The sequence below is a fragment of the Schistocerca piceifrons genome, chromosome 2, assembly GCF_021461385.2.
Source record: "Schistocerca piceifrons isolate TAMUIC-IGC-003096 chromosome 2, iqSchPice1.1, whole genome shotgun sequence".
Classification (NCBI taxonomy): domain Eukaryota; kingdom Metazoa; phylum Arthropoda; class Insecta; order Orthoptera; family Acrididae; genus Schistocerca; species Schistocerca piceifrons.
Genome location: NC_060139.1, coordinates 1,127,067,529 through 1,127,080,061, shown reverse-complemented (window position 1 = coordinate 1,127,080,061; position 12,533 = coordinate 1,127,067,529).

Here is a 12,533-nt window from a genome sequence, read left to right as displayed (position 1 = left end):
GCGGCTCATGGGAGTCCAGTATTAGATTCCGATGTACCAGTGCTGGTTTACTGTATCCCTTGGACCTTCACTTTGGCACGATGCACAGATATTGCATCGGAATTGAATACAAAAAGCCCAATGCCGATTTAAGTACAAGAAAAGTGAATCTTCTAAGAGTTTGTACTTTGTACGGCTCCAGGGAGACCAGTATTAGATTCTGATTCACCAGTGCAAGTTTACTGTATCCCTTGGACATTCACATTGAGCATGAAACACAGAAATTGCATCGTGATTGAATACAAAATGGACAATGCCGACTTAAGTACAAGAAGAGTGAATCTTCTAAGAGTTTGTGCTTGGAGCGGCTCCTGGGAGACCAGTATTAGATTGCGATGCACTGGTGCACGTTGACTGTATCATTTGGACCTTCACATTGACAATGAAACACAGAGATTGCATCGGGATTGAATACAAAAGGCACAATGCCGACTTAAGAACAAGAAGAGTGAATTTTCTAAGAGTTTGTGGTTTGAGCGGCTCCTGGCGGACCAGTATTAGATTCCGATGCACCAGTGCAGGTTTACTGTATCCCTTGGACCTTCACATTGACCATGAATCACAGAAATTGCAACGGGATTGTGTACAAAAAGGACAATGCCGACTTAAGTACAAGAAGAGTGAATTTTCTAAGAGTTTGTGGTTTGAGCGGCTCCTGGGAGACCAGTATTAGATTCCGATGCACCAGTGCACGTTTACTGTATCCCTTGACTCTTCTCATTGTCAATGAATCGCAGATATTGCATCGGCATTGAATACAAAACTCACAATGCCAACTTAACCTCAAGAAGTGTCAATCTTCGGAGAGTTTGTGTTTAGAGCGTCTCCTCGGAGACCTGCATTAGATTCCGATGCACCAGTGCACGTTCACTGTATCCCTTTGACCTTCACATTGACCATGAAATACAGAAATTGCATCGGGATTGAATACAAAAGGGACAATGCCGACTTAAGTACAAGATGGTGAATTTTCAAAGAGTTTGTGGTTTGAGCGGCTCCTGGGAGACCAGTATTAGATTCCGATGCACCAGTGCAGGTTTACTGTATCCCTTGGACCTTCACATTGACCATGAAACACAGAAATCGCATCCGGATTGAATACAAAATGCACACTGCCAACTTAAGTACAAGAAAAGTGAATCTTCTAAGAGTTTATGCTTTGAGCGGCTCCTGGGAGACCAGTATTAGATTCCGATGCACCAATGCAGGTTGACTGTATCATTTGGACCTTCACATTGACCATGAAACACAGAAATTGCATCGGGATTGAATACAAAAGGTACAATGCTGACTTAAGTACTAGAAGAATGATTCTTCTTGGAGTTTGTGCTTTGAGCGGCCCCTTGGAGACCCGTATGAGATTCCGATGCACCAGTGCAGGTTTACTGTATCCCTTGGACCTTCACATTGACCATGAAACACAGAAATCGCATCCGGATTGAATACAAAATGCACACTGCCAACTTAAGTACAAGAAGAGTGAATCTTCTAAGAGTTTATGCTTTGAGCGGCTCCTGGGAGACCAGTATTAGATTCCGATTCACCAGTGCAGGTTTACTGTATCCCTCGGACCTTCACATTGACCACGAAACACAGAAACTGCATCGGGATTGAATACAAAAGGTACAATGCCGACTTAAGTACAAGTAGAGTGAATTTTCTAAGAGTTTGTGGTTTGAGCGGCTCCTGGGAGACCAGTATTAGATTCCGATGCACCAGTGCAGATTTACTGTATCCCTTGGACAATCACATTGACCATGAAACACAGAAATCGCATCGGGATTGAATACTTATTGCACAATGCTGACTTAAGTACAAGAAGAGTGAATCTTCTAAGGGTTTTGTGGTTTGAGCGGCTCATGGGAGTCCAGTATTAGATTCCGATGTACCAGTGCTGGTTTACTGTATCCCTTGGACCTTCACATTGACCATGATGCACAGAAATTGCATCGGAATTGAATACAAAATGCACAATGCCGACTTAAGTACAAGAAAAGTGAATCTTCTAAGAGTTTGTGGTTTGAGCGCCTCCTGGGAGACCAGTATTAGATTCCGATGCACCAGCGCAGGTTTCCTGTATCCCTTGGACCTTCACATTGACCATGAAACACAGAAATCGCATCGGGATTGAATACAAAAGGCACAATGCCGACTTAAATACAAGAAGAGTGAATCTTCTAAGAGTTTTTGGTTTAGGCGGCTCATGGGAGACCAGTATTAGATTCCGATGAACCAGTGCAGGTTTACTGTATCATTAGGACCTTCACATTGACCATGAAACACAGAAATTGCATCAGGATTGATTACAAAATGTACAATGCTGACTTAAGTACAAGATGAATGATTCTTCTCGGAGTTTGTGCTTTGAGCGGCTCCTGGGAGACCAGTATGAGATTCCGATGCACCAGTGCAGATTTACTGTATCCCTTGGACCTTCACATTGTCCATGAAACACACATATCGCATCGGGATTGAATACAAAATGCACAATGCCAACTTAAGTACAAGAAGAGTGAATTTTCTAAGAGTTTGTGGTTTGAGCGGCTCCTGGGAGACCAGTATTAGATTCCGATGCACCAGTGCACGTTTACTGTATCCCTTGACTCTTCTCATTGTCAATGAATCGCAGATATTGCATCGGCATGGAATACAAAACTCACAATGCCAACTTAACCTCAAGAAGTGTCAATCTTCGGAGAGTTTGTGTTTAGAGCGTCTCCTCGGAGACCTGCATTAGATTCCGATGCACCAGTGCACGTTCACTGTATCCCTTTGACCTTCACATTGACCATGAAATACAGAAATTGCATCGGGATTGAATACAAAAGGGACAATGCCGACTTAAGTACAAGATGGTGAATTTTCAAAGAGTTTGTGGTTTGAGCGGCTCCTGGGAGACCAGTATTAGATTCCGATGCACCAGTGCAGGTTTACTGTATCCCTTGGACCTTCACATTGACCATGAAACACAGAAATCGCATCCGGATTGAATACAAAATGCACACTGCCAACTTAAGTACAAGAAGAGTGAATCTTCTAAGAGTTTATGCTTTGAGCGGCTCCTGGGAGACCAGTATTAGATTCCGATGCACCAATGCAGGTTGACTGTATCATTTGGACCTTAACATTGACCATGAAACACAGAAATTGCATCGGGATTGAATACAAAAGGTACAATGCTGACTTAAGTACTAGAAGAATGATTCTTCTTGGAGTTTGTGCTTTGAGCGGCCCCTTGGAGACCCGTATGAGATTCCGATGCACCAGTGCAGGTTTACTGTATCCCTTGGACCTTCACATTGACCATGAAACACAGAAATCGCATCCGGATTGAATACAAAATGCACACTGCCAACTTAAGTACAAGAAGAGTGAATCTTCTAAGAGTTTATGCTTTGAGCGGCTCCTGGGAGACCAGTATTAGATTCCGATTCACCAGTGCAGGTTTACTGTATCCCTTGGACCTTCACATTGACCACGAAACACAGAAACTGCATCGGGATTGAATACAAAAGGTACAATGCCGACTTAAGTACAAGTAGAGTGAATTTTCTAAGAGTTTGTGGTTTGAGCGGCTCCTGGGAGACCAGTATTAGATTCCGATGCACCAGTGCAGGTTTACTGTATCCCTTGGACAATCACATTGACCATGAAACACAGAAATCGCATCGGGATTGAATACTTATTGCACAATGCTGACTTAAGTACAAGAAGAGTGAATCTTCTAAGGGTTTTGTGGTTTGAGCGGCTCATGGGAGTCCAGTATTAGATTCCGATGTACCAGTGCTGGTTTACTGTATCCCTTGGACCTTCACATTGACCATGATGCACAGAAATTGCATCGGAATTGAATACAAAATGCACAATGCCGACTTAAGTACAAGAAAAGTGAATCTTCTAAGAGTTTGTGGTTTGAGCGCCTCCTGGGAGACCAGTATTAGATTCCGATGCACCAGCGCTGGTTTCCTGTATCATTAGGACCTTCACATTGACCATGAAACACAGAAATTGCATCAGGATTGATTACAAAATGTACAATGCTGACTTAAGTACAAGATGAATGATTCTTCTCGGAGTTTGTGCTTTGAGCGCCTCCTGGGAGACCAGTATGAGATTCCGATGCACCAGTGCAGATTTACTGTATCCCTTGGACCTTCACATTGTCCATGAAACACACATATCGCATCGGGATTGAATTCAAAATGCACAATGCCAACTTAAGTACAAGAAGAGTGAATTTTCTAAGACTTTGTGGTTTGAGCGGCTCCTGGGAGACCAGTATTAGATTCCGATGCACCAGTGCACCATAAATGTATCCCTTTGACCTTCATATTGACCATGAAACACAGAAATTGCATCGGGATTGAATACAAAATGCACAATACCGACTTATGTACAAGAAGAGTGAATCTTCTAAGAGTTTATGCTTTGAGCTGCTCCTGGGAGACCAGTATTAGATTCTGATGCACCAGTGCAGGTTGACTGTATCATTGGGACCTTCACATTGACCATGAAACACAGAAATTGCATCAGGATTGATTACAAAATGTACAATGCTGACTTAAGTACAAGATGAATGATTCTTCTCGGAGTTTGTGCTTTGAGCGGCTCCTGGGAGACCAGTATGAGATTCCGATGCACCAGTGCAGATTTACTGTATCCCTTGGACCTTCACATTGTCCATGAAACACACATATCGCATCGGGATTGAATACAAAATGCACAATGCCAACTTAAGTACAAGAAGAGTGAATTTTCTAAGACTTTGTGGTTTGAGCGGCTCCTGGGAGACCAGTATTAGATTCCGATGCACCAGTGCACCATAAATGTATCCCGTTGACCTTCACATTGACCATGAAACACAGAAATTGCATCGGGATTGAATACAAAAGGGACAATGCCGACTTAAGTACAAGAAGAGTGAATTTTCTAAGAGTTTGTGGTTTGAGCGACTCCTGGGAGACCAGTATTAGATTCCGATGCACCAGTGCAGGTTTACTGTATCCCTTGGACCTCCACATTGACCATGAAACACAGAAATTGCATCGGGATTGAATACAAAAGTGACAATGCCGACTTAAGTACAAGAAGAGTGAATTTTCTAAGAGTTTGTGGTTTGAGCGGCTCCTGGGAGACCAGTATTAGATTCCGATGCACCAGTGCAGGTTTACTGCATCCCTTGGACCTTCACATTGACCATGAAACACAGAAATTGCATCGGGATTGAATACAAAACTCACAATGCCAACTTAACCTCAAGAAGTGTGAATCTTCGGAGAGTTTGTGTTTTGAGCGTCTCCTGGGAGACCAGTATTAGATTCCGATGCACCAGTGCACTATAAATGTATCCCTTTGACCTTCACACTGACCATGAAGCACAGAATCTGCATCGGAATTGAATACAAAAAGCCCAATGCCGAATTAAGTACAAGAAAAATTAATCTTCTAAGAGTTTGTAATTTGTACGGCTCCAGGGAGACCAGTATTAGATTCCGATTCACCAGTGCAAGTTTACTGTATCCCTTGGACCTTCACATTAAGCATGAAACACAGATATTGCATCGGGATTGGATACAAAATGGACAATGCCGACTTAAGTACAAGAAGAGTGAAGCTTCTAAGAGTTTGTGATTCGAGCGGCTCCTGGGAGACCAGTATTAGATTGCGATGCACCAGTCCAGGTTTACTGTATCCCTTGGACCTTCACATTGACCATGAATCACAGAAATTGCATCGGGATTTTGTACAAAATGGACAATGCCGACAAAAGTACAAGAAGAGTGAATTCTCTAAGAGTTTGTGGTTTGAGCGGCTCCTGGGAGACCAGTATTAGATTCCGATGCACCAGTGCAAGTTTACTGTATCCCTTGGACCTTCACATTGACCATGAATCACAGAAATTGCATCGGGATTGTGTACAAAATGGACAATGCCGACTTAAGTACAAGAAGAGTGAATTTTCTAAGAGTTTGTGGTTTGAGCGGCTCCTGGGAGACCAGAATTAGATTCCGATGCACCAGCTCAGGTTTAATGTATCCCTTGGACCTTCACATTGACCATGAAACACAGAAAGTGCATTGGGATTCAATACATATTGCACAAGGCTGACTTAAGTAAAAGAAGAGTGAATCTTCTAAGGGTTCTGTGGTTTGAGCGGCTCATGGGAGACCAGTATTAGATTCCGATGCACCAGTGTTGTTTTCCTGTATCCCTTGGACCTTCACATTGACCATGAAGCACAGAAATTGCTTCGGAATTGAATACATAAGGCACAATGCCGACTTAAGTACAAGAAGAGTGAATCTTCTAAGAGTTTGTGCATTGAGCGGCTCCTGGGAGACCAGTATTAGATTCCAATGCACCAGTGCTGGTTTACTGTATTACTTGGACCTTCACATTGACCATGAAACACAGAAATTGCATCGGGATTCAATACAAATGAGACAATGCCGCCTTAAGTACAAGAAGAGTGAATCTTCTAAGAGTTTGTGTTTGCAGCGGCTCCTGGGAGACCAGTATTAGATTCCGACGCTCCAGTGCAGGTTTTCTGTACCCCTTGGACCTTCACATTGACCAGGAAACACAGAAATTGCATCGTGATTGAATACAAAAGAGACAATGCCGACTTAAGTACAAGAAGAGTGAATCTTCTAAGGGTTTGTGGTTTGAGCGCCTCCTGGGAGACCAGTATTAGATTCCGATGCAGCAGTGCACGTTTACTGTATCCCTTGACCCTTCATATTGACCATGAAACACAGAAATTGCATCTGGATTGAATACATAAGGCACAATGCCGATCTAAGTACAGGAAGAGTGAATCTTCTAAGAGTTTGTGCTTTGAGCGGCTCATGGGAGACCATTATCAGATTCCGATGCACCAGTGCACGTTGACTGTATCATTTGGACCTTCACATTGACTATGAAACACAGAGATTGCGTCGAGATTGAATACAAAAGCACAATGCCGACTTAAGTACAAGAAGAGTGAATCTTCTAAGAGTTTATGGTTTGAGCTTCGTCTGGCTGACCAGTATTAGATTCCGATGCACCAGTGCAGGTTGATTGTATCATTTGGACCTTCACATTGACCATGAAACACAGAAATTGCATCGGGATTGAATACAAAAGGTACAATGCTGACTTAAGTACAGGAAGAATGATTCTTCTAGGAGTTTGTGCTTCGAGCGGCTCCTGGGAGACCAGTATGAGATTCCGATGCACCAGTGCACGTTTACTGTATCTCTTGGACATTCACATTCTCCATGAAACACACATATCGCATCGGGATTGAATACAAAATCCACAATGCCGACTTAAGTACAAGAAGGTGAATTTTCTAAGAGTTTCTGGTTTGAGCGGCCCCTGAGAGACCAGTATTAGATTCCGATGCACCAGTGCAGGTTTACTGTATCCCTTGAACCTTCACATTGACAATGAAACACGGAAATTGCATCGGGATTGAATACAAAACTCACAATGCCAACTTAACCTCAAGAAGTGTGAATCTTCGAAGAGTTTGTGCTTTGAGCGTCTCCTGGGAGACCTGTATTAGATTCCGATGCACCAGTACACGTTTACTGTATCCCTTTGACCTTCACATTGACCATGAAACACAGAAATTGCATCGGGATTGAATACAAAAGGGACAATGCCGACTTAAGTACAAGAAGAGTGAATCTTCTAAGAGTTTGTGGTTTGGGTGGCTCATGGGAGACCAGTATTAGATTCTGATGAACCAGTGCAGGTTTACTGTATCCCTTGGACGTTCTCATTGACCATGAAACATAGAGATTGCATCGGGGTTGAATACAAAATGCACAATACCGACTTAAGTACAAGAAGAATGAATCTTCTAAGAGTTTATGCTTTCAGCGGCTCCTGGGAGACCAGTATTAGATTCCGATGCACCAGTGCGGGTTGACTGTATCATTTGGACCTTCACATTGACCATGAAACACAGATATTGCATCGGGATTGAATACAAAAGGTACAATGCTGACTTAAGTACAAGAAGAATGATTCTTCTAGGAGTTTGTGCTTTGAGCGGCTCCTGGGAGACCAGTATTACATTCCGATGCACCAGTGCAGGTTTACTGTATCTCTTGGACCTTCACATTGACCATGAAACACAGAAATTGCATCGGGATTGAGTACAAAAGGGACAATGCGGACATAAGTACAAGAAGATTGAATTTTCTAAGAGTTTGTGGTTTGAGCGGCTCCTGGGAGACCAGTATTAGATTCCGATGCTCCAGTGCACGATAAATGTATCCCTTTGACCTTCACATTGACCATGAAACACAGAAATTGCATCGGTATTGAATACAAAAGGGGCAATGCCGACTTAAGTACAAGAAGAGTGAATTTTGTAAGAGTTTGTGGTTTGAGCGGCTCCTGGGAGACCAGTATTAGATTCCGATGCACCAGTGCAGGTTTACTGTATCCCTTGGACCTTCACATTGACCATGAAACATAGATATTGCATCGGGATTGTGTACAAAAGGGACAATGCAGACATAAGTACAAGAAGAGTGAATTTTCTAAGAGTTTGTGGTTTGAGCGGCTCCTGGGAGACCAGTATTAGATTCCGATGCACCAGTGCAGGTTTACTGTATCCCTTGGACCTTCACATTGACCATGAATCACAGAAATTGCATCGGGATTTTGTACAAAATTGACAATGCCGACAAAAGTACAAGAAGAGTGAATTTTCTAAGAGTTTGTGGTTTGAGCGGCTCCTGGGAGACCAGTATTAGATTCCGATGCACCAGTGCAAGTTTACTGTATCCCTTGGACCTTCACATTGACCATGAATCACAGAAATTGCATCGGGATTGTGTACAAAATGGACAATGCCGACTTAAGTACAAGAAGAGTGAATTTTCTAAGAGTTTGTGGTTTGAGCGGCTCCTGGGAGACCAGAATTAGATTCCGATGCACCAGTGCAGGTTTACTGTATCCCTTGGACCTTCACATTGACCATGAAACACAGAAATTGCATTGGGATTCAATACATATTGCACAATGCTAACTTAAGTAAAAGAAGAGTGAATCTTCTAAGGGTTGTGTGGTTTGAGCGGCTCATGGGAGACCAGTATTAGATTCCGATGCACCAGTGTTGTTTTGCTGTATCCCTTGGACCTTCACATTGACCATGAAGCACAGAAATTGCTTCGGAATTGAATACATAAGGCACAATGCCGACTTAAGTACAAAAAGAGTGAATCTTCTAAGAGTTTGTGCATTGAGCGGCTCCTGGGAGACCAGTATTAGATTCCAATGCACCAGTGCTGGTTTACTGTATTACTTGGACCTTCACATTGACCATGAAACACAGAAATTGCATCGGGATTCAATACAAATGAGACAATGCCGCCTTAAGTACAAGAAGAGTGAATCTTCTAGGAGTTTGTGCTTGCAGCGGCTCCTGGGAGACCAGTATTAGGTTCCGATGCTCCAGTGCAGGTTTTCTGTATCCCTTGGACCTTCACATTGACCAGGAAACACAGAAATTGCATCGGGATTGAATACAAAAGAGACAATGCCGACTTAAGTACAAGAAGAGTGAATCTTCTAAGAGTTCGTGGTTTGAGCGCCTCCTGGGAGACCAGTATTAGATTCCGATGCAGCAGTGCACGTTTACTGTATCCCTTGACCCTTCATATTGACCATGAAACACAGAAATTGCATCTGGTTTGAATACATAAGGCACAATGCCGACTTAAGTACAGGAAGAGTGAATCTTCTAAGAGTTTGTGCTTTGAGCGGCTCCTGGGAGACCAGTATTAGATTCCGATGCACCAGTGCACGTTCACTGTATCATTTGGACCTTCACATTGACTATGAAACACAGAGATTGCATCGAGATTGAATATAAAAGCACAGTGCCGACGTAAGTACAAGAAGAGTGAATCTTCTAAGAGTTTGTGGTTTGGGTGGCTCATGGGAGACCAGTATTAGATTCCGATGCACCAGTGCAGGATGACTGTATCATTTGGACCTTCACATTGACCATGAAACACAGATATTGCATCGGGATTGAATACAAAAGGTACAATGCTGACTTAAGTACAAGAAATCTAGGAGTTTGTGCTTTGAGCGGCTCCTGGGAGACCAGTATTAGATTCCGATGCACTAGTGCAGGTTTACTGTATCTCTTGGACCTTCACATTGACCATGAAACACAGAAATTGCATCGGGATTGAGTACAAAAGGGACAATGCAGACATAAGTACAAGAAGATTGAATTTTCTAAGAGTTTGTGGTTTGAGCGGCTCCTGGGAGACCAGTATTAGATTCCGATGCTCCAGTGCACGATAAATGTATCCCCTTGACCTTCACATTGACCATGAAACACAGAAATTGCATCGGTATTGAATACAAAAGGGGCAATGCCGACTTAAGTACAAGAAGAGTGAATTTTGTAAGAGTTCGTGGTTTGAGCGGCTCCTGGGAGACCAGTATTAGATTCCGATGCACCAGTGCAAGTTTACTGTATCCCTTGGACCTTCACATTGACCATGAAACACAGAAATTGCATCGGGATTGTGTACAAAAGGGACAATGCAGACATAAGTACAAGAAGAGTGAATTTTCTAAGAGTTTGTGGTTTGAGCGGCTCCTGGGAGACCAGTATTAGATTCCGATGCACCAGTGCAGGTTTACTGTATCCCTTGGACCTTCACATTGACCATGAAGCACAGAAATTGCATGGGAATTGAATACGTAAGGCACAATGCCGACTTAAGTACAAGAAGAGTGAATATTCTAAGAGTTTGTGCTTTGAGCGGCTCCTGGGAGACCAGTATTAGATTCCAATGCACCAGTGCTGGTTTACTGCATTACTTGGACCTTCACATTGACCATGAAACACAGAAATTGCATCGGGATTGAATACAAATGAGACAATGCCGCCTTAAGTACAAGAAGAGTGAATCTTCTAGGAGTTTGTGCTTGCAGCGGCTCCTGGGAGACCAGTATTAGGTTCCGATGCTCCAGTGCAGGTTTTCTGTATCCCTTGGACCTTCACATTGACCAGGAAACACAGAAATTGCATCGGGATTGAATACAAAAGAGACAATGCCGACTTAAGTACAAGAAGAGTGAATCTTCTAAGAGTTCGTGGTTTGAGCGCCTCCTGGGAGACCAGTATTAGATTCCGATGCAGCAGTGCACGTTTACTGTATCCCTTGACCCTTCATATTGACCATGAAACACAGAAATTGCATCTGGTTTGAATACATAAGGCACAATGCCGACTTAAGTACAGGAAGAGTGAATCTTCTAAGAGTTTGTGCTTTGAGCGGCTCCTGGGAGACCAGTATTAGATTCCGATGCACCAGTGCACGTTCACTGTATCATTTGGACCTTCACATTGACTATGAAACACAGAGATTGCATCGAGATTGAATATAAAAGCACAGTGCCGACGTAAGTACAAGAAGAGTGAATCTTCTAAGAGTTTGTGGTTTGGGTGGCTCATGGGAGACCAGTATTAGATTCCGATGCACCAGTGCAGGATGACTGTATCATTTGGACCTTCACATTGACCATGAAACACAGATATTGCATCGGGATTGAATACAAAAGGTACAATGCTGACTTAAGTACAAGAAATCTAGGAGTTTGTGCTTTGAGCGGCTCCTGGGAGACCAGTATTAGATTCCGATGCACTAGTGCAGGTTTACTGTATCTCTTGGACCTTCACATTGACCATGAAACACAGAAATTGCATCGGGATTGAGTACAAAAGGGACAATGCAGACATAAGTACAAGAAGATTGAATTTTCTAAGAGTTTGTGGTTTGAGCGGCTCCTGGGAGACCAGTATTAGATTCCGATGCTCCAGTGCACGATAAATGTATCCCCTTGACCTTCACATTGACCATGAAACACAGAAATTGCATCGGTATTGAATACAAAAGGGGCAATGCCGACTTAAGTACAAGAAGAGTGAATTTTGTAAGAGTTCGTGGTTTGAGCGGCTCCTGGGAGACCAGTATTAGATTCCGATGCACCAGTGCAAGTTTACTGTATCCCTTGGACCTTCACATTGACCATGAAACACAGAAATTGCATCGGGATTGTGTACAAAAGGGACAATGCAGACATAAGTACAAGAAGAGTGAATTTTCTAAGAGTTTGTGGTTTGAGCGGCTCCTGGGAGACCAGTATTAGATTCCGATGCACCAGTGCAGGTTTACTGTATCCCTTGGACCTTCACATTGACCATGAAGCACAGAAATTGCATGGGAATTGAATACGTAAGGCACAATGCCGACTTAAGTACAAGAAGAGTGAATCTTCTAAGAGTTTGTGGTTTGAGCGGCTCCTGGGAGACCAGTATTAGATTCCAATGCACCAGTGCTGGTTTACTGCATTACTTGGACCTTCACATTGACCATGAAACACAGAAATTGCATCGGGATTGAATACAAATGAGACAATGCCGCCTTAAGTACAAGAAGAGTGAATCTTCTAAGAATTTGTGCTTG